The sequence below is a fragment of the Capra hircus genome, chromosome 8 (genome assembly GCF_001704415.2).
Source record: "Capra hircus breed San Clemente chromosome 8, ASM170441v1, whole genome shotgun sequence".
Taxonomy (NCBI): domain Eukaryota; kingdom Metazoa; phylum Chordata; class Mammalia; order Artiodactyla; family Bovidae; genus Capra; species Capra hircus.
In genome coordinates this window covers 85421485-85447333 of record NC_030815.1, presented here as the reverse complement: position 1 = coordinate 85447333, position 25849 = coordinate 85421485, and the positions used below count along the sequence as shown (strand labels likewise).

General features: G+C 39.1%; 1 pseudogene; it reads left to right on the top strand.

Annotated features, from left to right (window-relative positions):
- The window catches only part of LOC102173298, a 69608-nt pseudogene that overhangs the window by 18989 nt on the left and 24770 nt on the right, over window positions 1–25849 (top strand).

Below are 25849 nucleotides of genomic sequence, written 5' to 3'. Positions count from 1 at the left end.
CCACCATCTTGATTTTCATGGATTAAAAATATAAACCATATCATTTCAATAAAAGCATAAGAACATCTGAAAAAATTCAACAGCCTTTTATAATAGAAAAGCAAAACCCTTCTTCCCAATCTAGAAATAGAAAACAACTTTCTTTATCTGATCAAAGATATCAGCACCAGCAACAAAAGTCATATATAATAATAATATTTAATATTATATAATAATTATTATGTGTTATATAATATTATTATCCTCCATCCTAAGTCATTTCAGTTATGTCTGACTCTGCAACACTATGGACCAAAGTCCACCAGGCTCCTCTGTCCATGGGATTCTCCAGGCAAGAATACTGGAGTGGGTTGCCATGCCCTCCTCCAGGGGCTCTTCCCAACCCAGGCATCAAGCCCATGTCTCTTACCATCTCCTGCATTGGCAGGTGGGTTCTTTATCACTAGCACCACCTGGGAAGCCCTCTTTACCATTAGTGCCACCATTATATATAATAATTATATATGTATATAACTGTATAATGGTGAAATACTGAAGCTTTCCTATTTTTATACTTATGAACAAAGTAAAAAATGAAAAGTATGAAGTGCAAAAAAGTATAAAAATGAAAAAATTAAAATATTTATGTTTACGAGCATAAAATTCATTATGAAATTGAGGATCTTTTCAATAAATTATTAGAATTATTAATAGTTTAGCAAGGTGGTTCACTACCATATTAGTATATAAAAATCAATATACAGAGTATATTATATGTACAGAATATGTTGACTACAATGTCAATATACAGAAACAAATATATGTCACAGTGATATACTCAAATCAAATGCATCTCTCTATATGAATATTAAATAATATGAAGTAATTATATTAGAATATTAAATAATTACCTTTTTAAACATACACCATTTACAATAGCATAAGGAATCAAATATTTAGAAGCAAATCTAACAATAGCTAGAAGGCTCCTAGGAAGAAATATGATAAAATTTAAAGAGGAATGTTTTAAAAGGCCTAAGTTAAATAGCTATAACACTAGATTGAAAGACTCAATATTATAAAGATATTAATTCTTCATTTTTTATTAATTTATTTTTTACTGAAGGATAATTGCTTTACAGAATTTTGTCATTTTCTGTCAAGCCTCAACATGAATCAGCCATAGATATACATATATCCCCTCCCTTTTGAACCTCCCTCCCATTTCCCTCCCCACCCCACCCTTCTAGGTTGATACAAAGCCCCTGTTTGAGTTTACTGATAATATATCAGTTCAATCAAGATTCCATCAAGATTAAAGATTTAATATAAAAAAATAAAGATTTAATATAAAATACCGAGATTAAATATAATCCTGATTAAATTCTATTTTCTTCATGAAATTTGCAACGTGGTCACACATCTCTTCTCTACGTCTGCATGTCAATTCCTTCCCTGCAAATAGATTTATCAGTACTATTTTTCTAGATTCCATATATATGCATTAACATACTATATTTGTTTTTCTCTTTCTGATTTACTTCACACTGTATAACAGGCTCTGGGTTCATCTACCTCACTACAACTGATTCAAATTTGTTCCTTTTTATGGCTGAGAAATAGTCCATTATATATATTATATATATATGTATGCATATATGTATCACATGTTCTTTATCCGTTCATCTGTCAATGGACATCTAGGTTGCTTCCATGTCCTGGCTATTATAAATAGTGTTGCAGTAAACACTGGGGTACATGTGTCTTTCTGAATTGTGGTTTTCTCAGAGTATATGCCCACAGTGGGATTGCTGGGTGATATGGTAGTTTTATTTCTAGTTTGTTAAGGAATATCCATATTGTTCTCTGATGTTTTTGATGTGGACCATTTTTAAAGTCGTTACTGAATTTATTACAATATTGCTTCTATTTTATGTTTTTGGTTTTTTGGCCACAAGGCTTGTGGGATCTTAGCTGCTCAGCCAGAGATGGACTAGGCACCTCTTGCACTAGAAAGTGAAGTCTTAACCACTGGACTGCCAGAGAAGTCCCAGAAATTCAAGATTTATTATTAAACTACAATCTGTAAATTAAAACAGTGTGGTATTTGCAAAAACATAAATACATAGACCAGTGGTGTTTGACAGTGCCCAGAAAAATTTGTATTAGAAATACTTAATTTATTATAAAACTGGGACTATAGAACAGTGAAAAATGATCATCCAAACACAAGCCTTAAGAGTAGAAATAGATGTTTACAACACTACAAATAACAAAAGCTCATATCTAGAATATATAAGCAGTTTATAAATCAATAAGAAAAAGGCAGTGAATCTGATGGGAAAGTGGCAAGAAATTTAACAGACTACTCATAAAAGAGGAAATCCAAATAGACAATGAACATATTAAAAGTTCTAAACCTCATGAGATGCCACTAGTGAAAATAAATAGCTAACACAGAATGATTACAAAAGCAAGTGTTGGTGAGCACTTGAACAAATATGAATCTGCATATTGTGTAATTCCAGTTCTAGAACTATATCCTGTAGGAATGCTTGCATATTTTATGCCAGGATGTATGTAGAAGAATGATTGTAATAGCTAAAACACAAATGTCCATCAAAATGAATGAATAAAGAAATTAGGCTATATTAATGTAATGAAATACACTATAGCAATAAAAATGAATAAATTACAGCTATACACAACACCATGAGTGAATCTCATTAGCATAATGTTGAGTGAAAAAAGTCAAGCACAAAAGACAACACACTATGAGCAAGATTAAACTCTGTTTTGTAGTCTCAGCTGGTTGGTAGTGATGCTCTTAGCTAGGAATGCCCAGGGCATTCACCTGAGCCGTAGTACTTGTAGTGAGTGCCACACACAATCCTCCCCATCACCACAGGGACCACTGTGTGTCTGGCCCGAGCCTTGTGATTCTTATCATGATAGCAGGATGCTCTTAAGTAAAAACTGTAAGGGAAATTTGAGGAACATGATTGATCAATCACAGGCCCTGGCGGGTACATGGCACACCCAAGGGCCACACAACAAGGTGGCAGATAGAGAGAATGGGAGAGAAAGGAGACTGAGAGCTCTGATTTTACTAGCATAGAGGGTGGGGTGTCTTGAGTTTCAGGGTTTCACTCTATGTTGCCTAATTTAAAGCTTAAAAGTAAGATTCAGGGGATGGGAGAGGACAGATGGGTCTCTCCAGTAGTCAGTTACCTAGGTTACTGAGAACTTTTGGAGGGGAATCTTCATTGGTAGGAGTAAATTAACTCCTTATCTGCTTGTTTTGCTGATAGCTGTGTCATGTAGCTAGCTTGCTTATGCCCACAGTAATGGTCATGGCCCTCCCAGGGAACAAGTCTATTAGCAATGTTGTTCAATCACACAGTCGTATCCAACTCTTTGCAACCCCATGGACTGCAGCACACCAGGCTTCCCTGTCCGTCACCATCTCCCAAAGTTTGCCCAAGTTCATACCCATTGCATCGGTGATGCCATCCAGCCATCTCATCTTCTGATGCCCTCTTCTCTTTCTGCCTTCAGTCTTTCCCAGCAACAGGGACTCTTCCAATGAGTCTACTCTTTGCATCAGATGACCAAAATACTGGAGCTTCAGCTTCAGCATAAGTCCTTCCAATGAGTATTCAGGATTGATTTCCTCTAAGATTGACTGGTTTGAGTTCCCTGCTGTCCAAAGGACTCTCAGGAGTCTTCTCCAGCACCGCAGTTCAAAGGTGTCAATTCTCTAACACTCTGCCTTCTTTATGGTCCAACTCTCACAACCATATGTGACCACTGGGAAGACCATAGCCTTGATTATATTATTAGCAATAAATGACAGCCAATCTTGCTGGTTTTAAATTTCCAGCCTGGTGCCTCAGATGGTAAAGAATCTGCCTGCAGTGCAGGAGACCCGAGGTTTGATCCCCAGGTCAGGAAGATCCCCTGGAGACAGGAATGGCTACCTACTCCAGTATTCTTGCCTGGAGAATTCCATGGACAGAGTTGCCTGGTGGGCTACAGTCCACGAGGTTGCAAAAAGTTGGACAGGAAAGAGCGACTAACACTTATAGTGTTAGGCTCAAGTATTTTGTTGGGAGCCTTGTTGATCTCTAAAATATTAACCACATAGAAAACTGTGCGTGTGTGCTCTGTTGCTCAATCGTAGCCAACTCTTTGTGACCCCATGGTCTGTAACTGACAGGCTCCTCTGTACATGGAATCTTCCAGGCAAGAATACTGGAGTGGGTTGCCATTTCCTACTCCAGGGAATCTTCCTGATCCAGGGATCAAACTCACATCTCTTGGGTCTTCTGCACTGACAAGTGGCTTTACCACTGTGCCACATAGAAAATTGTACCTGGAATCAATCCAAAAGACAGACTTTTAAATTCTCCACACCAAAAAAAAAAAAAATCAATAAAATATACAAAAATAATTCATATTTCACCATAGTGGTCACATGAGTTAACAATGGAAGATACTGTATCCAACCTGTTGGGGATTTAAGCCACGTGTCTGAATTTGCCTTGAACTGAAATCAAGCTTAAGATGTAATTTACTAAACAAAGCTCTTTGCTTTGCACATTGTCAGTTATTTATGCTCTTTATTATTTGGCTTTATTTTCTGAAGAGAGTTTGTTCTGTTACCCCCAAAACATGCTCATACAAATGCATAGGACATTTTGACAATTGTGGCTCTTGAGACTAAGGGGGGTGCTCAGGCAGGTTGGCCTTTCAATAATTTCTACCAGCTCTCCTACCCCTAAATCCCAGTTACTACTGCTATTACCATCACAACCACCACCACCATCATCTCATGGATATTAAACATTATGTGTAAAGAAAACAGCAAAATACTCTTTAGTACCATGTGAAACACTCACTGTGTGTATGCAACCCCAGGAAGGCTGACCTATAGCTTCACCTCATCTTCTGATTGAGCCTCACTTATATAAAAATCCTGGAGCTGCCTCTGCATTTTAAGAAACTTTATAACTTTGGAAATCACTAAATTATGCACTACATGATCTTCCAAAGTAAAGTCACAAAAATTCTGATGATAATAGATGTTGACCCCTGTGTGCCAGTATTTCTATGCTATTAAATAAGCAGGGGTTTACATTGGTGCCGTTAGTCATACAACCATGATCAGTTTCATTTACTTTCATTTAATGCCTAATTCACTGTGGGTGGGAAAAATTCTTGTCTTCTTTCTATTGGTCATAAGACAGAATAACAGGAGAAAAGCATACACATCTTATTAATTTTTTACATGTACATGGGAGCCTTCCCAAGAGAAAGAAGACTTTAAGTAACCAGAGGAAGGAAGATTTTATACTTTTTTAGGCAAAGGTACAATATATTTGTGAAGAAACAACAAGACAAAGGGGTTTGGGTTATGAGTCACAAATGGTGAAGTAACAAGGAAAATATGGGTCGTTTAACAATCATATCTTTGTTTGTGCAGCCTTCCTAGCCTTGAATTCCATGTTTCTGGTGATAAAGTTTTTCCCTCCTCCTGGCACAGGAACGGTGATTTTCGCAGGGAAGATTTGTATCCTTCTTCCTTCAGAAGAACAAAGGAGGGCAGAGTAGCCTTGCATGGCTGTTTCTCAAGTACTTTAATTCAAGTAATCAATATGCCAAAGTGACATGCTTGGGGGTGACATATTCTGATCCTCTTCACTAGGTGCCCTCAGTGACAGAGTTCTTATCTGTAGTTTCTGATCCATTTCTCTATAACCCACTGTGAGTGGAATCCACCTGCTCTTTTTTTTTTTTTTATGTCATGGTACTTCCACATGGAATGGAATGATGGATGTGAAACAGCACATAAGAGCAGTGCTCAGAGGTGCAGTAGGAGCAGCTGTGTCCACCACTGAAAGATCATGGCTACAGTTTTGAGTGTTGACATACTTCTTTCAAAAATACTAAAGTTACAGTTTTATCACCCATTATTGGAAAGTAGTGTTATGCTCATGACTTATGTTAAGAGTGCCGAATTCTATACAGTGATCTCTTGAATTTTTGTTTTCCTTAACTTGGTTTTCTAGGGCGATCCAGTTGACAATATATTTGAACAGAATCTAAAGATCAAGTTTTACATCAGTTCCAGGTCCACATCTCCGTCTTCATATAGTGGAGACGAAGCAGACACAGTGAAGGTACCTCTCTGGGGTAGATTTGCTTCAGAACTTTTCACTTGTACCAAACAAAAGGAGACTGAATCCTGTTCAGAAACAGTGCCCTTTCTCTCTAATCAGATGCATTGCTTAGATAGGAACAGTCTATAGAGAATACTAAGTTTATCAGGTGATAGTTAATATTAAGTTTAACTGATAACCATGTCCATGAGGGAACAGGTCTGGCAGGGAGAGAGCTCTCATTATTTGCATTGCTTTAATTAACATCAAGGAGTTAGGCTGTAACAGGAATATTTTACATAATCTTATCACAACATAAAATCTGATAATAGGTAAGGCATAAAAATACATTTGCTAAACAGACTCACAAACTTTGAAAACAAACTTATGGTTACCAAAGGGAAACTTGGGCAGGGAAGAGAGGGATAAACTAGGATTTGGGATTAACAATACATGTGCTGTGCTGTGCTTAGTCGCTCAGTTTTGTCCGACCCTTTGCAATGACATGAACTGTAGCCCACGAGGCTCCTCTGTCCATGGGGATTCTCCAGGCAGGAATACTGGAGTGGGTTGCCATGCCCTCCTCCAGGGGATCTTCCCAGCCTGGGGGTCCAACCCAGGTCTCCTGCATTTCAGGAGATTCTTTACCATCTGAGGCACCATGGAAGCCCAAAAATACTGGAGTGCGTAGCCTATCCCTTCTCCAGGGGATCTTCCCAACCCGGGAGTCAAGCTGGGGTCTCCTGCACTGCAGGCAGATTCTATATCAGCTGAGTTACCAGGGAAACCCATAAATCATTATATTCTAACATTAAATTAAAACAAAACTGCAAATAGTCCTCCTGAGGCTATCCATCATGCAACAACAACAAGAAAACCCCACCAACAAAACAAGACAAAAATGTTTTGCTACTGTTCTTACTAAAATGTAAGATAATTTCATGTCTCACATAATGGCACACAAAATAGCTCTTTGTGGCCCTTTACGATAATCAGAGAACATGACTCTCTGCAAATGTTTCCTCCAGAAATCAAAGGGTTTGGTGTCTTCCAGCTCATATTTTCCATCTTCAGAAATGCTGTTTCCCTCCTCTGCATCTCACTCACTCTGGGTAATCTGGGTAGGGTTTCTTGCTACCCACTTTGGAATCCTGGGGACTAGGAGGCAAGTTTTCCTAGAGATACATGGTTTAGTTTGGAAAATCCATTGTGGTTTATAACCAGGTCAGACATTGTTTTCAAATTCTGCTCAGAGCATTTAAAATTTTGATAACAATTTTATTTTATTGTTTTAAAATTTTAATAATATCTCTCTCATGGAGGAAGAAGGTACAAGGAATAATCTATCACAAGCTCGTACACCTATTATCCACAAATTAAGAAAACAGTTTTCCATTTTTGTTCAGATAAAAAGAAAATTGGAATGATACAGAACAGTTGAGCCCATCTAACTGCATTCTTTTGTCCTGGGAGGTGATCGGATAGTTTGAAATAGTGTGCATTCTTCTGTCCACCCTCTTATATTTTATATCCTAGACATGTGTTCTTCAATTTCAAAGGATTGCTTGGTCTGCTCAAAATACACAAATAATATCCCTATTGTGAAAATAATCTACTATTTTCACAGTATTTATTCATGTCAAGACAGTTCATCTTTAACTGCTGTGTAGTATTCTAGATTATAAATATACTTATTTCTACATAACCATGAAGGCAATGGCACCCCACTCCAGCACTCTTGCCTGAAACATCCCACGGACGGAGGAGCCTGGTAGGCTGCAGTCCATAGGGTCACGAAGAGTCAGACACGACCGAGTGACTTCCCTTTCACTTTTGACTTTCATGCATTGGAGAAGGAAATGGCAACCCAGTGTTCTTGCCTGGAAAATCCGAGGGACAGGGGAGCCTGGTGGGCTTCTGTCTCTGGGGTCGCACAGAGTCAGACACGACTGAAGCGGCTTAGCAGCAGCAGCAGCAGCAGCATGATTTATATAATTATGTTCCTTTTTATGTATTGATGTCTTTTTTCCTTATTACAATTTCTGTATTACAAAGAGCCTGTTGGGACCTGTTTGGCTATGTACGTATGGGAGAATTTGTTAACTACTAGCTAGTAGAAATGCATATTTTCAATGCATAATTTTGCCAACTGTTTTAATTTTTTGAAACAGTCACACATTTTACAGAAATACTATAAGTGCGGTATATATTTATTTTTCCTAGACTATTTGAAAGTTGTCATTTGATTTTCCATCACCTTGAATACTTAATCTTGTACTTCTTACAAATAAGAAGGTTCTCCTACATCTTATACATATAGAGTACAACCATCATCACTAACATTGATGCATCACTATCGACTGTCTAATTCTCAGACCCCTTCAGGTGTCACCAACTGCCCCCTCGTGTCCGTCATTGCAAAAAAAATAAAAAATAAAAAGCAGTTGAAAATGATCTTTGCTCTTGGTTGTCATCTCTCATTAGTTTCTTGCCATATGGAAGTCTCTTGCCATATTAGTCTCTTGCTAAAGTCTTTCTTTGACTTCATTAACTTGATACTCTCAAAAATCACACGCTGGTTTAGAATAGAATATCCCTCATGTTACAAAGGCTTTCTCGTGACTTGATTCAGGTTATGCATGTTCGTCAAAAATATCACAGAAGTGATACTGTGGTCTTCTCCTTGTATGCTAATCAGGTGGTTCATGATTTTGATATATTCCATTGCTGATCATGCTTACTTGACCTCTGCACTAAGGTGAGAATTTCCAGGCCTGTCCACTGTGAAATTACTTTTTTTCCTTTGTAATTAATAAGTATTTTGTATAGAGGTACTTTGAAGCAGTAAGTACCACATTTCTTAACTATTTGCAATTTACTTGTGTCTGTATGGACACATAGTTTTTCATTTTATTTCATTGTTTACAATCCAATTATAGTCATAATTTATTCTAGTATTCAAATGGTTGTATAGCTCATCTTGTATTTTGCCAGCCATGGATTTAGCCATCTCTCCAAGGAGCACTGATTGCTTTCAGTGGAAAATGGTATTTAGAAGATCTGGGTGTTAGGTATGCTTGTTGCTATGGGATGTCGCTATTCCAGAATGCTTGTTGGATAGAGATAGAGAAAAATATATTTATGTATCAGTCTCTATGTAGAAATCTATATATCTGTGTATCTGTCATCTATCTGTTCATTTATCATCTCTACTCTCCTACTCACCTACCTACTTATCTAACTACTTACCTATAAAATCTATGAGTTCATACACACATTTATACCTCTAATTCCAAACCAACATTATAGGTTTCATCCTAGTTTTCTCCTTTTCTATATTGGTAACTTCCTTCTGTGATGGTGAGAAACTTGCCTCTTTATACTCTCAGTGAAGTGAAGTGAAGTCGTTCCGTCATGTCTGACTCTTTGCAACCCCATGGACTGTAGCCTATCAGGCTCCTCCACCCATGGGATTTTCCAGGCAAGTGCTGGAGTGGATTGCCATTTCCTTCTACAGGGGATCTTCCTGACCCAGGAACCAAACCCGGGTCTCCCACATTGCAGGCTACCTCATTACTTCTCACAGTGCATGGCCTCTGTGTCGCTATCTTAGATTACCCTCCATGTGCACACTCATCTCACCTTGCTGGGAATAGAGTTTTTAAAAACCAATTTCTACTGTAACTTAGCAGCATATAAGAGTTCTAATTTCCTTATACCTATGTTGACACTTGCCACTACTAGACCACTGAAATTTTGTAATTCTGACAGGTATGAAATAGTATCTAATTATTGCTTTCATTTTGTCATGTAGAGGTTTTTCATTCTATTAGTAAAATATATCTCCTTTTACTGCTTGAGGTTTTTAATTGTTTTCTAAGAATTCCATTTCTATCCTATTCTTCGGTCCTCGAAGTGCCAAAAAGATTTAAAGTTTTGCTTTTTGCATTTAGGTCCTTAAATCAACAGGAAATTATATCTTTGTTTGCTCTGAAGTAGCAATCTGACTTTTGCCACCATGATACCATGATAGTTAGTTGTCCCAGGCCCAATTCATTGACTAGTCTATCAACTCCTAATAATTTGTAACATCACTTCTATCATATACCAGCTTCATTTAGTTATTTACTTACTTATTTGGTTGTAAAATATACATGCTTTTGAACTGTGGTGTTCAAGAAGACTCTTGCAAGTCCCTTGGACTGCAAGGAGATCAAACCAGTCAATCTTAAAGTAAATCAGTCCTGAATATTCATTGGAAGGACTGATGCTGAAGCTGAAGCTCTAATACTATGGCCACCTGATGCAAAGACCTGACTCATTGGAAAAGAATCTGATGCTGGGAAAGATTGAAGGCAGGAAGAGAAGGGGGCTACAGAGGATGAGATGGTTGCACAGCATCACTGACTCAATGGACATGAGTCTGAGCAAGCTTCAGGAGTTGGTGATGGACAGGGAAGCCTGGCGTGCTGCAGTCCATGGGGTTGCAGAGTTGGACACGACTGAGTAACTGAACTGAAAATATACATAAGGGCTTCCCAGGTGGCTCAGTGGTAAAGAATTTGCCTGCCAATTCAGGAGACATGAGTTCAGTCTCTGGGTCCAAAAGATCTCCTGGAGAAGAAAATGACAACCCGCTCTGGTATTTATGCCTGGGAAGTCCCATGGATAGAGCTTGGCAGGCATAGTCCGTGGGGTCACAAAAGAGTTGGACACAACTTAGTGAAAAACAACAACAAAATTGGCATAACATAAAATATTCCATTTATTCATTTTTAAGTGTAGAGTTCAGTGGAATAAATTACTTTCACAGTGTTCTGCAAATGTAACTATTACAGGATTTATTTCTGAAAATTTTCCATCTCCACAAACAGAAGTTTTATCCTCATTAAACCATAATTTGACATTTCCTTTCCATTTGGTCCCTGGTAAACTCTCATCTACTTTGCATCTCTATGAATTTGCCTATTTTATATATTTTATATAAGTAGAGTTGTATAATATTTGCCCCTTTTTGTCTGGCTAATTTCACTTGGCATAGTATCTTCATAGTTCATCCATGTTATCATGTGTGCCAGAATTTCAATTGTTTTTATGGCAAAGAATGGACAAATAGACCACTGAAATATAACAAAATCCCCAGAACCATACAGAGGAACAAAGATAGTCTCTTCAACAAATGGTGCTTGAAGAACTGGACTTGCACATGCAAAAAATATAAACCTTAGACACAGACCTTACACTCTTCAAAAAATTAATTCAAAATGGATCATAAGCCTATATTTAAAATGCAGAACTACAACATAGGTGAAAGTCGCAGAAACCTTGCATTAGATAATGACTTCGGATCATAAGCCTACATACAACATAGGTGAAAGTCTCAGCAAACTTGCATTATATAATAACTTCTTAAATATAAAATCAAAAGTAAGAGCCACAAAATAAATTTTTGATAAGTTGCACTTCATTAAAATTAAAAACTTTTGCTCTGTAAAAGAGACTAAAAAGACTAGCCACAGACAGGGAGAAAATAAAAAGCCACATATGATTTTTAAAAAACTGTCATCCAAAATATACAAAAACTGTTAAAACTCAAGAAAAAACTCATAAGAAAACAAAAAACTTGATTAAAAATGGGTCAAAGACTAAACAGAGACCTCAATAAAAAGAAGATACATAGATTGCATATAAACACAGGAAAAAATGTCTGTATATATGTCATCAGAAAATGCAAGTTAAAACGATGAGATGCCTCTACACATCAAAATCTGGGACACGGACAACATCAAGTGCTGGCAAAATGTAGAGCAATAGGAACTCTCATTCATTGCTGGTGCGAGTGCAAAATGGTTCAGCTACTTTGGAAGAGAGTTTAGCCACTTCTTACAAAATTAAACACTTTCAATACAGTCTTGGAATCATGTACCTTGATATTATTCAAAAGAAATGAAAACTTATCTCCACACAAAATGCTGTACATGGATATATTTAGAAACTTTATTAAACTGCCCAAGCTTGGAAGCAACCTTCTTCAGTTCAGTTCAGATCAGTCACTCAGTCGTGTCCAACTCTTTGCGACCCCATGGACTTGCAGCACACCAGGCCTCCTGGTCCATCACCAACTCCTGAAGATCACTCAAACTCACGTCCGTTGAGTTGGTGATGCCATCCAGCCATCTCATCCTCTGTCGTCCGCTTCTCCTCCTGCCTTCAGTCTTTCCCACCATCAAGGTCTTTTCAAATGAGTCACCTCTTCATACCAGGTGGCCAAAGTATTGGAGTTTCAGCTTCAGCATCAGTCCTTCCAGTGAATATTCCACTGATTTCTTTTAAGATGGACTGGTTGGATTTCCTTGCAGTAAAGAGACTCTCAAGAGTCTTCTCCAACACCGCAGTTCAAAAGCATCAATTCTTCAGTGCTCAGCTTTCTTTATAGTCCAACTCTCATATCCATACATGACTACTGGAAAATCATAGCTTTGACTAGACGGACCTCTGTTGGCAAAGTAATGTCTCTGCTTTTTAAAATGATGTCAAGTTTGGTCACAACTTTTCTTCCAAGGAGCAAGCGTCTTTTAATTTCATGGCTGCAGTCACCATCTGCAGTGATTTTGGAGCCCAAAAAAGTAAAGTCAGCCACTGTTTCCACTGTTTCCCTATCTATTTGCCATGAAGTGACAGGACCAGTTCATCAGACACTGTCTATCAGATCTAGTCCCTTAAATCTATTTCCCACTTCCACTGTATAATCATAAGGGATTTGATTTAGGTCATGCCTGAATGGTCTAGTGGTTTTCCCTACTTTCTTCAATTTCAGTCTGAATTTGGAAATAAGGAGTTAATGATCTGAGCCACAGTCAGCTCCTGGTCTTGTTTTTGTTGACTGTATAGAACTTCTCCATCTTTGGCTGCAAAGAATATAATCAATCTGTTTTCGGTGTTGACCATCTGGTGATGTCCATGTGTAGAGTCTTCTCTTGTGTTGTTGGAAGAGGGTGTTTGCTATGACCAGTGTATTTTCTTGGCAAAACTCTATTAGTCTTTCCCTGCTTCATTCCATACCCCATGGCCAAATTTGTCCATTACTCCATGTGTTTCTTGACTTCCTACTTTTGCATTCCAGTCCCCTATAATGAAAAGGACATCTTTTTTGGGTGTTAGTTCTGCAAGGTCTTATAGGTCTTCATAGAACCATTCAACTTCAGCTTCTTCAGCATTACTGGTTGAGGCATAGGCTTGGATTACTATGATATTGAATGGTTTGCCTTGGAAATGAACAGAGGTCATTCTGTTGTTTTTGAGATTGCATCCAAGTACTGCATTTCAGACTCTTTCGTTGACCATGATGGCCCTTATGATTATACAGTGAAAGTGAGAAATAGATTTAAGGGACTAGATCTGATAGACAGAGTACCTGATGAACTATGGACGGAGGTTCGTGACATTGTACAAGAGACAGGAATCAAGACCATCCCCATGGTAAAGAAATGCAAAAAAGCAAAATGGCTGTCTGGCGTGGCCTTACAAATAGCTGTGAATAAAAGAGAAGCAAAAAGCAAAGAATAAAAGGAAAGATATAAACATCTGAATGGAGAGTTCCAAAGAATAGCAAGGAGAGATAATAAAGCCTTCCTCAGCGATCAATGGAAAGATATAGAGGAAAACAACAGAATGGGAAAGAATTGAGATCACTTCAAGAAAATTAGTGATACCAAGGGAACATTTCATGTAAAGATGGGTCAATAAAGGACAGAAATGGTATGCACCTAACGGAAGCAGAAGATATTAAGAGGTGGCAAGAAGACACAGAAGAATTGTACAAAAAAGATCTTCACGACCAAGATAATCATGATGGTATGATCACTCACCTAGACCCAGACATCCTGGAATGTGAAGTCAAGTGGGCCTTAGAAAGCATCACTATGAACAAAGCTAGTGGAGGTGGTGGAATTCCAGTGGAGCTATTTCAAAACCTGAAAGATGATGCTGTGAAAGTGCTGCACTCAATATGCCAGCAAATTTGGAAAACTCAGCAGTGGCCACAGGACTGGAAAAGATCAGTTTTCATCCCAATCCCAAAGAAAGGCAATGTCAAATAATGCTCAAACTACCACACAATTGCACTCATCTCACATACTAGTAAAGTACTGCTCAAAATTCTCCAAGCCAGGCTTCAGCAATACGTGAACCGTGAACTTCCAAATGTTCAAGCTGCTTTTAGAAAAGCCAGAGGAACCAGAGATCAAATTGCCAACATCCTCTGGATCATCGAAAAAGCAAGAGAGTTCCAGAAAAACATCTATTTCTGCTTTATTGACTCTGTGAAAGCCTTTGATTCTGTGGATCACAGTAAACTGTGGAAAATTCTGAATGAGATGGGAATACCAGACCACTTGACCTGCCTCTTGAGAAACCTATATGCAGGTTAGGAAGCAACAGTTAGAACTGGAAATGGAACAGACTGGTTCCAAATAGGAAAAGGAGTACATCAAGGCTGTATATTGTCACCCTGCTTATTTAACTTATATGCAGAGTACATCATGTGAAATGCTGGGCTAGATGAAGCACAAGCTGGAATCAAGTTTGCCAAGAGAAATATTAATAACCTCAGATATGCAGATGACACCACCCTTATGGCAGAAAGTGAAGAAATAAAAAGCCTCTTGATGAAAGTGAAAGAGGAGAGCAAAAAAGTTGGCTTAAAGCTCAACATTCAGAAAACTAAGATCATGGCATCTGGTCCCATCACTTCATGGGAAATAGATGGGGAAACAATGGAAACGTTGAGAGACTTTATTTTGGGGGGCTCCAAAATCACTGGAGATGGTTATTGCAGCCGTGAAATTAAAAGACACTTACTCCTTGGAAGAAAAGTTATGACCAACCTAGACAGCATATTAAAAAGCAGACATTACTTTGCCAACAAAGGTCTGCCTAGTCAAGGCTATGGTTTTTCCAGTAGTCATGTATGGATGTGACAGTTGGACTGTGAAGAAAGCTGAGCACTGAAGAGTTGATGCTTTTGAACTGTGGTGCTGGAGTAGACTCTTGAGAGTCCCTTAGACTGCAAGGAGATGCAACCAGTCCATCCTAAAGAAGATCAGTCCTGGTTGTTCATTGGAAGGACTGATGCTGAAGCTGAAACTCCAATACTTTGGCCACCTCATGCAAAGAGTTGACTCATTGGAAAAGATCCTGATGCTGGGAGGAATTGGGAGAAGGAGGAGAAGGGCATGAGATGGCTGGATGGCATCACCGACTCAATGGACATGAGTTGGGTAAGCTCTGGGAGTTGGTGATGGACAGGGAGGTCTGGCATGCTGTGTGAATCATGGGGTTGCAAAGATTCAGACATGACTGAGTGACTGAACTGAACTGACAGGACCAGATGCCATGATCTTAGTTTTCTGAATGTTGAGCTTTAAGCCAACTTTTTCACTCTCCTCTTTCACCTTCATCAAGAAGCTCTTTAGTTCTTCTTCACTTCTGCCATAAGGGTGGTATCATCTGCATATCTGAGGTTATTGATATTTTCCCAGCAATCTTGATTCCAGCTGTGCTTCATCCAGCCCAGCCTTTCTCATGATATACTCTGCATATAAGTTAAATAAGCAGGGTGACAATATACAGCCTTGACATACTCCTTTCCCTGTTTGGAACCAATCGCTGTCCATGTCCAGTTCAAACTGTTGCTTCCTGACCAGCATATATATTTCTCAAGAGGCAGATCAGGTGGTCTGGTATTCCCATCTCTTAAAGAATTTTCCACAGTTTATTGTGACCCACACAGTCAAAGGCTTTGGCATAGTCAATAAAGCAGAAATAGATGTTTTTCTGGAACTCTCTTGTTTTTTTGATAATACAACGGATGTTGGCAATTTGATCTCTGGTTCCTCTGCCCTTTCTAAAACCAGCTCGAACATCTGGAAGTTCATGGTTCACGTACTGTTGAAGCCTGGCTTGGAGAATTTTAAGCATTACTTTGCTAGCATGTGCTGCTGCTGCTGCTGCTAAGTCTCTTCCTTTGTGTCCGACTCTGTGCGACCCCATAGACGGCAGCCCATCAGGCTCCTCCGTCCCTGGGATTCTCCAGGCAAGAACACTGGAGTGGGTTGCCATTTCCTTCTCCAGTGCTTGAAAGTGAAAAATGAAAGTGAAACCTCTCAGTCGTGTCCTACTCTTAGTGACCCCATGGACTGCAGCCCCACCAGGCTCTTCTATCCATGTGATTTTCCAGGCAAGAGTACTGGAATGGGGTGCCATCGCCTTCACCATGCTAGTGTGTGAGATGAGTGCAATTGTGTGGTAGTTTTTGCATTCTTTGGCATTACCTTTCTTTGAGATTGGAATAAAATTGACCTTTTCCAGTCCTGTGGCCACTGCTGAGTTTTCCAAATTTGCTGGCATATTGAGTGCAGCACTTTCACAGCATCATCTTTTAGGATTTGAAATAGCTCAACTGGAATTCCATCACCTCCATTAGCTTTGTTCATAGTGATGCTTCCTAAGGCCCACTTGACTTTGCATTCCAGGATGTCTGGCTCTAGGTTGGTGATCACACCATCATGATTATCTGGTTCGTGTAGGTGTCTGGATAAATAAACTGTGGTATATGAAGTCAATGGAACATTACTCAGCCATAAAAATAAGTGAGTTATAGAGCCATTGAAAGACATGGAAGAATCTAAAATACATCTTACCAAGTGAAAGAAACCAATCTAAAAGGGCTACATTCTGTTTGATTTCAAGTACATGACATTTTAGAAAAGGCAAAACTATGTACTGTAAAAATCATGTAGTTTCCAGGGGTTGGGGTGAGGAAGTGAACAGGTAGAGCACCAAGGACTTTCACAGGAGTGAAACTACTTTTTTGGTACCATCATGATAAATACATGTTATCAAACATTTGTCTAAACCCATAGAATGCATAACAGTAACAGTAAATCTTAATGTAAACTATGGACTTTGGACAATCAGGATGCATCAGTGTAGCTTCATCAAGTGTAACAAATGTACCACTCTAGTGGGGGATTTTGATGATGGGGGTGGCTATGCTTTTGTAAGGTCAGAGGCTATATGGGAAATCTCTGTATTCTCCCCTCAGTTTTGTTGTGAATCCTTCAGTGTTTTAAAAAATTAAGTCTTAGTTCAATTGCTCAGTCACATCCGACTCTTTGCAACCCCTTGGACTGCAGCATGCCAGGCCTCCCTGCCCATCACCAACTCCTGGAGTTTACTCAAACTCATGTCCATTGAATCAGTGATGCCATCTGACCATCTCATCCTCTGTCATCCCCTTTTCCTCCTGCTCTCAATCTTTCCCAGCATCAGGGTCTTTTCAAATGAGTCAGCTCTTCATATCAGGTGGCCAAAGTGTTGGAGTTTCAGCTTCAGCATCAGTCCTTCCAATGAATATTCAGGACTGATTTCCTTTAGGATGGACTGGTTGGATCTCCTTGCTGTCCAAGAGACTCTCAAGAGTCTTCTCCAACACCACAGTTCAAAAGCATCAATTCTTTGGTGCTCAGCTTTCTTCACAGTCCAACTCTCACATCCATACATGACTATTGGAAAAACAATATCCTTGTCTAGGTGGACCTTTGTTGGCAAAGTAATGTCTCTGCTTTTTAATATGCTATCTAGGTTGGTCATAACTTTTCTTCCAAGGAATAAATGATTTTTTAATTTCATCGCTGCAGTCATCATCTACAGTGATTCTGGAGGCCAAAAAAGTAGAGTCTCCCACTTTTTCTACTGTTTCCCCATCTATTTGCCCTGAGGTGATGGGACCAGATGCCATGATCTTAGTTTTCTGAATGTTGAGCTTTAAGCCAACTTTTTCACTCTCCTCTTTCACTTTCATCAAAATGCTCTTTAGTTCTTCTTCGCTTTCTGCCATAAGGGTGGCGTCATCTGCATATCTGAGGTTACTGATATTTCTCCCAGCAATCTTGATTCCAGCTTGTGCTTCATCCAGCATATATGTACTCTGCATATAAGTTAAATAAGCAGGGTTAGGTCTCAGTAGAAAAAGTCAATTTCCAATTATATTTTCCTATTATGTATAAATATGATTAATTTTTGTGTTAATCTTGTGTCATGTGTCTTTGTCAAATTCATTTAATAGTTCAGGAATTTATCTTTACTTGACGTTCCTAGACATTTTCTATGCAGATTATCGTGTCATCTGCAAATAAGGTAGTTTGATTGCTTCTATTCTGTTCTGTATGCCTATTATTTTTCATTCTGCCTGCTGTCCTGGCTAGAACTTTCAGGTTGAGTTGAATGAAAGAAGTAGTACTGGAGATCCTTGCCTTATTTCCATTCTTAGGAGAAAGTATTTGGTTTTTCATTAGTAGTAGTGCTTGCCTTTGTTTTCTTATAAATGCCCTTCATCAGATTAAGAGCTTCTTTTCATTCCTAGTGTGGTGAGAGTTTTATTATGAATGGACGTTGAATTTTGTCAAAAGCTTTTCTGCATCAACTGATAGGATGATACGATTTTTGTTGTTCAATCACGAAGTCATGTCTGACTCTTTGCAACCCCACGGATTGCATCACACCAGGCTTCTCTGTCCTTCACTGTCTCCCAGAGTTTGCTCAGGTATGTACCATTGAATCAGTGATGCTATCTAACCATCTCATCTTCTGCCACCCTCTTTTTCTTTTACCTTCAATCCTTCCCAACATCAGTATTTTCCAGTGAGTTGGCTCTTTGCATCATGTGGCCAAACTATTGGAACTTCAGCTTCTGCATCAGTTCTTCCATTGAATATTCAGGGATAATTTCCTTTAGGATTGACTGGTTTGATCTCCTTGCTGTAAAAGGGACTTTCAAGAGTCTTTTCCAGCACCACAATTTGAAACCATGAATTCTTGTGCACTCAGCCTTCCTTATGGTCCAGCTCTTATATCTGTACATGACTACTAGAAAAACCATAGCTTTGACTGGATGGCCCTTTGTCAGCAAAGTTATGTTTCTGCTTTTTAATATGCTGTTTAGGTTTGTCATAACCTTCCTTTCAAGGAGCAAGCATCTTTTAATTTCATGGCTGCAGTCACCACCTGCAGTGATTTTGAGGCCCAAGAAAATAAAATCTGTCACTGCTTCCACTTTTCCCCCTTCTTTCTGCCTTGAAGTGATGGGACCAGATGCTATGGTCATAGTTTTTTGAACATTGAGTTTCAAGCCAGCATTTTCACTCCTTTTTTTTTTTTTTTTTGCCCTCATCAAGAGGCTCTTTAGTTCCTCTGTACTTTCTGCCGTTAGAGTGGTAGCATCTGCATATCTGAGGTTGTTGATATTTCTCCCCACAATCTTGATTTCAGTTTGTGATTCATACATCCTAGAATTACACATGATGTACTCTACATATAATTTAAATAAAAGGGTGATAATGTACAGCCTTGTCATACCTCTTTCTCAATTTTGAACCAATCTGTTATTCCATGTGCAATTCTAATTGTTGCTTCTTGACCACATACAGGTTTCTTAGGAGACAGGTAAAGGTGGTCTGTTACTCCCATCTCTTTCAGAATTTTCCACAGTTTGTTGTGATTGACACAGTCAAAGTCTTTAGCACAGTCAATGAAACAAACGTAGACGTTTTGCTGGAACTCCCTTGGTTTCTCCATGACCATTCACCATGACAAGGCTGTGATCCATGAAGGGGGATGATGTCATAGTCTCTCCTTAAACTAAATTGGAGCTAAGTCATTAATAAATTGCCTCATATGAAGGAATCTTTATTATAGTTATTTAATAAATCCATATAAAAATCTGTTTATTGGGATGCATAGTAAAGAGGCAATTTTTTTTAATGTCTTTGAAAGTTTTGCAAGTGTCCTGAATTTCCTGCATTTGCTATCAGTTTATTACAGTATTTTTTTCTCCATGGTTGTTTACCATTTTGCAAATCTATGTACTTATAAGCTCTGCTTAACTGTGCACCATCTTTGCTTACAGTCAGATTTTATTCTCCAGGAAGATATGTAAGCATCCAATTCTTTCCATTTCAAAATATGTTTTATACTATGTCCTAGGAAAGAAAAATTTTATATCACATCAGTTCAGTTCAGTCACTCCATCGTGTCCAACTCTTTGAGACCCCATGAACCTCAGCATGCCAGGCCTCCTTGTCCATCACTAACTCCCTGAGTCTACCCAAACTCATGTCCATTGAGTTCGTGATGCCATCCAACCATCTCGTTCTCTATCGTCCCCTTCTCCTCCTGCCCTCAATTTCTCCCAGCATCAGGGTCTTTTCAAATGAGTCAGCTCTTCTTATCAGGTGGCCAAAGTATTAGAGTTTCAGCTACAACATCAGTCTTTCCAATGAACACCCAGGACTAATCTCCTTTAGGACAGACTGGTTGGATCTCCTTGCTGTCCAAGAGACTCTCAAGAGTCTTCTCCAACACCACAGTTCAAAAGCATCAATTCTTCGGTGCTCAGTTTTCTTTACAGTCCAACTCTCACATCCATACATGACCACTGGAAAAACAATAGCCTTGACTAGATGGACCTTTGTTGGCAAAGTAATGTCTCTGCTTTTTAATATGGTGTCAAGGTTGGTCATAACTTTCCTTCCAACGAGTAAGCATCTTTTTATTTCATCACTGCAGACACCATCGGCAGTGATTTTGAAGGCCAGAAAAATAAAGTCAGCCACTGTTCCACTGTTTCTCCATCTATTTGCCATGAAGTGATGGGACCGGCTACCATGATATTAGTTTTCTGAATGTTGAGTTTTAAGCCAACTTTTTCACTCTCCTCTTTCACTTTCTTCAAGAAGCTCTTTAGTTCTTCACTTTCTGCCATAAGGGTGGTGTTATTTGCATATCTGAGGTTATTGATATTTCTCCTGGCAGTCTTGATTCCAGCTTGTGCTTCATCCAGCCCAGCATTTCTCGTGATGTACTCTGCATATAAATAAGTTAAATAAGCAGGGTGACAATATACAGCCTTGACGTACTCCTTTTCCTACTTGGAACCATTCTGTTGTTCCATGTCCTGTTCTGTCTGTTGCTTCCTGACCTGCATACAGGTTTCTCAAGGGGCAGGTCAGGTGTCTGGTATTTGCATCTGTTTCAGAACTTTCCACAGTTTATTGTGATCCACACAGTCAAAGGCTTTGGCATAGTCAATAATGTAGAAATAGATGTTTTTATCTCTCTTGCTTTTTCGATGATCCAGAGGATGTTGGCAATTTGATCTCTGGTTCCTCTGCCTTTTCTTAAACCAGCTTGAACATCTGGAAGCTCATGGTTCACGTATTGCTGAAGCCTGGCTTGTAGAATTTTGAGCATTACTTTACTAGCATGTGAGATGAGTGCAATTGTGCAGTAGTTTGAGCATTCTTTGGCTTTACCTTTCTCTGGGATTGGAATGAAAACTCACCTTTTCCAGTCACATAGGCAGCTGTATTTTATATGATTTTGAGGTCTGTTTAAGATATGTAATCTGAATTATCTGAGCGATTTTTAGATTATTAGTATTCACATGATCTTGCTGAACCCTCTATAATTGTTTCAGTATATTTCTGCAGATTCCAAATTATAAATTACTTCTACATTTATAAAACTAGTAGTTCAAAAATCTTTTGAAGAGTCTGATCATGTGTCTACTTGTTAAAATTATCTTTCAAATATGTTTAGGATTACTATTCTTCTTTTGGACTTCCCAGGTAGCCCAGTGGTTAAGACTCCATGCTTCCACTGCAGTTGTCATATGTTCAGTACATGCTAGAGGAAGTTCCACATGCTGCAGGGTTCAGCCAAAAAATAAAATTCTTCTTTAATATAGTCTACATGTTATGACATACATTTTAAAATAGCCAAATTGAAATATAGTATATGAAATAAGTATATTTTTAATAGAAACTAAAAGCAGAGATTTAAATTACTTAAAATATATATTTTGCCCTGTGAGAATTTTATTTTTACTGTCTTCTTGTATAGCAAATATAATTCTTTTGCTTTTCTTGAGAAATAATTTAATTCTCATCATTTTGGTGATATGGGTGACTTACCTACCTTTATTTTTGTCTTTTTGTTTCAGATCACAGATCCTGCTCACCTTCCAGTCCACACACCAACAATAAAGAGAAAGGAATGTCATAGTAGAATCCTCTTTCCAACTAAGGTACTTGATCTAGTTATGAATTTAGCAAGTCTTTGAAAAATGACAAGTTGGTTTTGGTCTCTAACCTACCCCTTACCTTCCCTTCTTTTCCCTTCCTTCTTTCCTTCTTATTTTCCTTGGAGACTTCTGGTTAAACATAGCAGATTCAAAAATGCATACTTTTTTTTTCTTTTTTTGCTTTCTAATGAAACTTACTAATCCAACCAAAGAGAGAGAAAAAGTAGACAAATAAGTCAATGTAATTTTGGAAGATGGAAGAACCTGAGTGAGAGGTTAGGAAGGCTGAAAAATCTGAATGTCAAGGGCTTAGAAAGGTCTTGCTAAGTCACAAGATGATTAAGATTTTGCACACCTAGAAGCATTCAGAAACTAGAGACACCAGATTCTTCAGGAGGCAGGGGTGACTTGCAGTGCTGAAGAGAGGAATAGACTGATCATCTGAGAAAGATCAAGTAGCCCCTGCACACACACCACCCATAGCACACGGCAGGGAGTGCAAGTCTGTCCCCCCTCACAGATTAGGAAACAAACACAAGGAAGGTGAGAAAACTGGCCAACTAATGTTTAGGAAAACCAGATTTTGTTATAATTTTGTTATACATATTGCTATTTTACGACAATAATTTCAGGTCAGAAAGACATGATACAGAAATGGAAAATCTATAGTGGGTTGTCAACTTGATAATTCTGTGAAAACATCTACAATTTTAGTTATTGGGGTTTCAGTGAGAAATTTCAGGGTGCCTTCTGTCTTGAAGGTGTAATAGGTCTTGCTTAACTTAATAGGAGTGTTCCATTTCCTGGAGCACATTTTTTTTTAATTGATAGTAGAAAATGAAACACATAATTTGCTGTAGAGATAAAATTTTGAAATTACTCTTTCTTCTAAAGAATGTTTTAAAAACCATATTATTTTTGCTACCCCTCCCCAATAAAAATAGGTATACATAGGCAATTTTGACTCTATTTGTTATAGAGGAATGATTTGAAGAATTTGTCAGTCTAGAATTTTTTAAATGTTCAGAGCATATCAGCTCAAATAAAAGTCAGGCTTTATTGCTACTACTTCCAAGTAGTAACAATGTACGTTTGATCACCACTTAAATAGTTCTCTTTCTTCTTCTCCTCCTCCGCACCCCTTTTCTCTTCTTGGTATTTTTTTAAATCAGAATTTTCCAATTATGAAGTACTTAGGGGCGAGAATCTTAAATGCTGGTGAGAAAAGGGAACGCTGCTTTTCTTTGTCTGGGCAGGAGGGGTTGAAGGAATCACCAGAATCACCTGTTCAAAGTTGTTTAACAATGTGCATTTGGTCTCTTTGTTTTATAGCATAAGGCCCACCGGTTTTTCCTCGCATCCTTTACTGCTCCCACCAAGTGTCACCAGTGCACATCTCTGATGGTGGGTTTGATAAGACAAGGCTGCACCTGTGACGGTGAGATCTGAGAGAGGAATACATGGAGTCAGACTCCTAATACTTGTATCTAAGTGTTTTAGCCAACTCAGCGCCATAGCAAAGTACAGAGACTGGGCGATTTCCAAACACAGTCATATGGTCCTCACTGGCCGGAAGTCTCAGACCAGAATGTTAGTATGGCCCAGTTCTGGGGAGGCCTTCTTGCAGGCTGCAGACGGCTGCCTGCTTGCTGTGTCTTCAACTGGTGGAGGAGACAGGAGTTCTTTTTTTTTTTTTTTTAACTTTTTATTTTGACTTTATTTTACTTTATAATACTGTATTGGTTTTGCCATACATTGACATGAATCCACCATGGGTGTACATGCGATCCCAAACATGAACCCCCCTCCCACCTCCCTCCCCACAACATCCCTCCGGGTCATCCCCGTGCACCAGACCCAAGCATGCTGTATCCTGCATCGGACGTAGACTGGTGATTCGATTCTTACATGATAGTATACATGTTTCAATGCCATTCTCCCAAATCATCCCACCCTCTTCCTCTCCCTCAGAGTCCAAAAGTCCGCTATACACATCTGTGTCTTTTTTGCTGTCTTGCATACAGGGTCATCATTGCCATCTTTCTAAATTCCACATATATGTGTTAGTATACTGTATTGGTGTTTTTCTTTCTGGCTTACTTCACTCTGTATCATCCAGTTTCATCCATCTCATCAGAGCTGATTCAAATGTATTCTTTTTAACGGCTGAGTAATACTCCATTGTGTATATGTACCACAGCTTTTTTATCCATTCATCTGCTGATGGACATCCAGGTTGCTTCCATGTCCTGGCTATTATAAACAGTGCTGCGATGAACATTGGGGTACATGTGAGACAAGGAGTTCTGTGTGGTCTTTTTTGTAACGGCGCTGATCCCATTCTTGAGGGCTCCACTCCCATGTCCTCATACGGACCCCATCTCCAAACACCATCACATGGGGATTACGATTTCGATATATCATTTATGAAGGAACACAAACATTCAGTCAGAAATTTCATTCTCTTTGAATTGTGGAAGCACGACAGTGAACTGATCGCGTTACTAAAAATCCCTCTGAATCTATTTCATATGGGGGCTTCTGAAGAGACCTCTGCACTGTGCAGCTCCAAACAGCCTCATCCCCTCACAGCCCACGTGAAAGCACCACAGGGAGGTGTGCTGTGTAGTCTTCAGGCAGGGCCACAGTTATTAGGAAAATGTGTTTAGATACATTTTGTTGTTTATAGCAATAGTAGAGTGTGAGGACCACATTCACCAGCATATGTGACGAGAAAATAGAATGCTAGCCTTGAGTTGTAATCCTTTTATTTTACTCATTGAATTTATTATGACATCATTGAAAGAAAGAAATATAGTTTTGGAAGTATCAAACAGTATATCACAGTACCGCACTGACACCTCATACCTCATCCTAGGAAACAGACTCTGTATTAATAGCCAGTCTCTCGAGTGCCCACTCAGGAACACACGGTGCAGAGTAAGACAGCTTTCCTGTCCTCAGCGCTATGACAATCAGAGATGCCTTAACCATAAATGCACCCCAGCATATTAAACAAAGTGGGACTTTACACGGGGAATTCTGTACCCATGCAATCCTCCCAGGGCAGCAGAGGCAGCTTCTGAGCTGAGCTCCCAGAGTATTTCCTGCTGCCAGCGTCTCTCAGTCTCTGCTGAGCCTGGAACAGCTCCCACCAGTGTCACAGGAAGATGGTGAATCTGGAAGCTGCCACTACCGCTGCAGCCCTCAAAACCTGCAACGTCTGCCAGTGTCAAGAAACACCCTGCTGCTGCGGAGTTAAGAGAGCGCCCATCAAATTCAGAAGCCATTCCTGCAGCTGTCACCCCCTGTCAATTTCCAAGCCAGTAAAATCGACGTGCTGTGTTTTACAGCCCTCCTCAGTTCAGTTCAGTCGCTCAGTCATGTCTGACTCTTTGCAACCCTATGAATCGCAGCACGCCAGGCCTCCCTGTCCTAGCTTGACTCAATTCAGTCTCACAGGTTATCTTACCAGCAGAACTTATGTCAGGTCCAAAACTTAGTTCCAAGGGAGTCTGGGAGAGGTAGTTTTTTTAGCATTTTGATCTCTAGGATAGAGTAGACAGAT